This window comes from Papilio xuthus, unplaced genomic scaffold (assembly GCF_000836235.2).
Source record: "Papilio xuthus unplaced genomic scaffold, Pxut_1.1 DF825928.1, whole genome shotgun sequence".
In the NCBI taxonomy this organism is placed as follows: domain Eukaryota; kingdom Metazoa; phylum Arthropoda; class Insecta; order Lepidoptera; family Papilionidae; genus Papilio; species Papilio xuthus.
This window is the reverse complement of record NW_013532721.1, coordinates 7,211,995-7,216,945: the sequence shown is the minus strand read 5'-3', so window position 1 is coordinate 7,216,945 and position 4,951 is coordinate 7,211,995. Positions and strand designations below refer to the sequence as shown.

Genomic DNA, 4,951 nt, shown 5'->3' with positions numbered 1-4,951 from the left:
AAAATTAATGACGTTAAATGACATAAAAAGTATCCTCGTCAACAAGGTTGTAATGATAAAACTGCTGGCAATGATAAATACGTAACCTAATCAAGGTAATTGAAAATAATCATCAGGCAATTAACCAAGGAAATAACAGTTTTATGATCCATGTTCACGTGAACACACATTGTTGGCAGTAATTGTAATTCTTAATCAAACATGCCATTTTAACTCTTTTGGTCATAGAACAACGGAGAAGATGCGTCATCTACTTTGATATGTAGAAATTAAGAATTTTTCATTGAAGAGACATTCTTTCTACGAGTATGCCCTTTCTGAAAATATACGATACATACGTAAATGGGTATCCAAAGAACGATATTATATAGCTCTTCCAAAATTACTCTTAATGGACGCCGTCAAATTGAATAAACAGTTAAACTTTAAATAAAAAATGTTTTTTTCCTTATTAAAGTTTTGTTGGATCGCAATTTTTTTTATACATTAATATAGAAAACCCATTAAAAGATTAATCATTAATAAATTATTAAGGATTAATGTATCTGGGTATTACATTTATTTACAATTAACTGTTGGTTTCTGAGACCAAAATTATTAAACATCTTTCTTTGACAAAAAAGTGAAAACAATTAGTTTTTAACGGGTTTTTCGGTTTTAGAAACTCACGATAAGTCCTTAAACGTAGCACAAAATACAAGTAAACGATGCTTTTATAAATATGTATATAATTATAAGATTCTTAGTATGGCTTATTATTGCGATGGCGATGTCACTGAACAAAAAGTCGACCATGAGAGTTCACGAATATTTAATTAATTACACATTTGAACATTAAATGTAATTAGTTCCTTATTATTTTTAACAAAATTAAAAAAAAAAAAACATCTGTACTGTGTTGTACAGCATTGTAAGAAATCCTTTAAAATTATTTATTTCAGATATTTCTGATGGATGATTTAATAGACAGAAACATAGTATAAGTCGTTAATTATATTTACCTCTTCATAATACATACTAGCTGTCACCCGCGACTACGTCCGCGCGGCATTAAAAAAAAGTAATTAGTAGTCTATGTGTTCTTCCAGACTATGTTCTACGTCTATGTCAAATTTCAGCGAGATCCATACAACTGTTCTGGAGATAAATTCAAACAAACATCCATCCATCCGTCCAAACATTCGCATTTATAATGTTAGTAATATCAGAGATTGAAATATAGTATTCAATATTACAAATCAAACGATTCGAGTAACCTTAACGTATGGTATTCAAACAATATCGAATTAACTCGACTATCAATCATAGTTTTTTGGTGTATTGAATCAGTACTGATATTTCTATTTATATAAAGATCCTATTAGTTTTAGATCTTACTAATATTATAAATGAGAATGTTTGGATGGATGTTTGTTTGTAGGTATCTCCAGGACGGCTGAACGGATCTCGATGAAATTTGGCACACATATAGAATATAGTCTGGACACATAGGCTACTAATTATATTTTTTTAATTCCGCGCGAACGGAGTCGCGAGCGACTGCTAGTAGCTAACAAATTCGTATAGATGTCCGTAAATCTTAACACACTGTTAAACTCAAAGTTTACAGAATAGGTATCGTAATTTATCTAATTCTGTTTACTATAAATAAAATGAGTTTTACTTTGGCCTTAGAATATATACATTTAAAAATATTTTTTTTTAATTTAATAAGCTATCATCTAGCCAGCCATATTCTACTAATGTGAGGTCGGCGCACGTTTTATAAGTAAACATTTTTAGTAAAGTCTATAAATATAATACATACATATTTGTTTCTGTATTATTGTATGTATGAATTGTTTCATAAATAATGTGCAATGATTGCAAATTAAAACACTATTTATTCTAACATATTTTTACCATACAAATCAACGCATTTCTTCCATTAAAGGCATACCTAAGTCAGCTCTAAGCATCATGATATCCTGCTTACTCACAAGCTACTGAGTAATAACTTATTCAGTTAAGCTACGACTAAGTTACATAAGTTATCGTCAGCTGCCAACTTAAATGATTGATGTTTCAATTGAGGCCCCGCGTCTGCGGATAAAGTGGTAATTAAATTCTCATTATTACTTCATTATGTTCGTTTTTGAGCGAAAAAAATCGATATATCGTTAAGTATCTTTGTTGGATTATAACTTTTTTATAAAAACTAATTTATTTAATTTTTATTTTTTTTATTTTATTTTTTTTTATCGCAAACGAGCGAGCGGCCACTTGAAATCGCTGAAGTAGGGAAGTGAAAATATTTTCCCTTCCCATGCATTCTCTCATCCGGAAAGTCCACTTCCACTTTCCATCCTTTCCTTATAAGAAAAAGGGTAGGAAGGGAAAAAGGACTAAATCAGGCCTCCGGGACGCACACTCATCAGACGAAACGCGGAATTGCTTCCACTTCACGCCTGTCTTCTGTGTGGTCGTGGTATTTCACCGGGCGTGCCGGGCCGATTCGTGCGAAGATGTTAAAGCGGGCTCTACCACTGTTGACATATATACATATAAATATTTTTTTTATTATTATTAATGCCATCATGTTGATTTGGACATGTTCCTTTTTTAATAATTCGATTGTTAACTCTATGAAAGTTTGAGAAGCATTTGAAATTTAGTGTATTTGATTTATATCATAAAAAACTGATTCGAACACACGAGCTATTTTAAAACTGTATTATTCAATTGATGTATCGAAAATTGCAGAATCATTACGATACCTTTGGATTGAGCTCTCACTCCGACGCCATCGTGACTCGACAGTTCAATTCAATGGATTAAATAAAGAGTTTTTAGTAGTGAAAATATTTGCAAACTAAAAATCATATCCACTCAAAGATTTCCATTTTCAAAAACAATTTATCTTGAAATTCATCTATTAATTTTTAAGTCTAAAAAAACAACAAAAAAATTACCTAATTATTAATTTGATAGTTAAAATTGTAAGTCACATAGCAAACTCATTTATTGTGTTAAGAAATAAATCTTAAACAATGGTCCGATTTGTTTCTAAAACTTTATAATTATACGTCTATAATTATAAAGAAGAATTAGAGATGTTATCTTATATCTTTAATATCTTATATCTTTAAATGAGCAATTCTTGTATACTATTCTTGTATATTTAATTGGAATCTCGGAATCGGCTCCAACGATTTTTATAAAATTTAGTATACAGGGGGTTTCGGGGGCGATAATTCGATCTAGCTAGGAATCATTTTTAGAAAATGTCATTTTATTCGTGTTTTATCGATAATCAACTTAAACATAAACTTAACTTTTTCTATCGGTAATATTGAAAAATATTATTCATATTTCATCGTTTTATTAGTAATTCGTACTTAAATATAATTTTCAAAAAACACAATTTAAAAAAAAATACCGGTCACCCAGATTTTGCTTATTATCAGCAATCGCGATACAAAAAATTGCATTATGAAAGTTCATTTAAAGTTTGATTGATGATTGATTAAGATAAAAAAATAATATTTTTTTATCTTAAATTGTAATTCAAAATGCTTGTATTTACAATCTTATCAGTGACAAGTATTGTTATAATTAGAAAAAGAAATAACGTAATGGCAGGCAATCATTTTTACGTAGTTATTTGAACAGTATTTCATGATAATGATCATAAAAATTACGTCTCTCTGTAGCAAGAGGTTATTCTGTTAGAAAAAATTGCGTTTTCCTCAATCGCAGAACTGTACATTTATGTTACATTAAAAACATACGGATTAAAAAAAGAACCTTTCATAAGCACTCTTTTTGTGTTATTCATCAATTTAAAGTGATAGGCAACTTACTTTTAAAAGCAAAGTTTTATTTTGATAAATAGATCCTTCTCGAATCGCATGCTTTCTAAACCTACCTATTCATTGTTGTGTAGGTACTCGGTAACCTTTGTTTTTAGATCGTTACGAATATCTTTACGGAAATACTGTTTTAAAAACAAGAACTCATCAAGGAAGTATACTGGGACTGTTTTGTTTATATCGATCGACTCGGCAGATAATGGTGAAGCGTGGGAAATCTGCACAGTTCTTTCTACAATTCATTCTTTATTCAAAAAGGATATGAAAAAAATATTTAAAAATATCAAACTGAGAAAAAGAAGAAAAAACACTAGGTAAGGTAAAACCTAACCTATAAATCGTCAGCCAAATGTCACTCTGACTAACGGAGACTTTCGCACATTCGTTAGAACATCTTAACATTCGTTGGTACCTTCTGTTAATGGCCATAATTTAAGAAAAAAACATTATTTCGGATCCGACATAATTTTTATCCTAAGTATTAAGAGTTGTCAGTTAGATTAGAGAGTTATATTTGGTGGTGTAGGAACGCATTGTGGCGGGTTGGAGCGGCGTCGTGATCATCTCGAGGCGAGTCGCAAACCGCGAGTCGCGAGTCGCGAGATGCTGACCTCAGTGGAACCGGTTGCGTTCGTGCCGCGCAAACTCCGCCACAGATAAAGCTATGACACGTATAATCTAATTCGGCTTTGAATTTGCAATTTAAAGTGGCCATTTATTTTGTAGATAGTAACCGGAGATCGCGGAAGTTCAATACCAACTTAATCAGCTACCGACATCTTTATCGGTTTCATTTTGAAAAATATAAATAAAATATCCCAATATTTCTTATCAAACGTTTTCAATCGACTCTTGATTGATTGATTTACCGTATTTTTCATATCAAAACACCTTTACAAAAAATATTGTTAGCTGTTTTTTTTAAGAAAATAATAAAGACGACAATATTTTTTAAAAAATATTTCGGCAATGGAAACCCACTATAGGGTGTCTTATTTACATCGTTTGAAAAATATTGAAAACTGAACACTTACTCAAAAACTATGAGGAACAGCCCTGGTTGTGACAGGCAATATAAATCTGAAACAAAAATGTTTACT

At 30.7% G+C, this 4,951-nt stretch overlaps 1 protein-coding gene across 1 annotated transcript in view; it reads right to left on the bottom strand.

Annotated features, from left to right (window-relative positions):
* The window catches only part of LOC106125447 (uncharacterized), a 40,911-nt gene that overhangs the window by 13,538 nt on the left and 22,422 nt on the right, over positions 1-4,951 (bottom strand). The window contains exon 2 of the mRNA XM_013322648.1: positions 4,886-4,931. The gene's annotated coding sequence lies outside the window, so the exon portion shown is untranslated. The remainder of the gene's footprint in view (positions 1-4,885; positions 4,932-4,951) is intronic.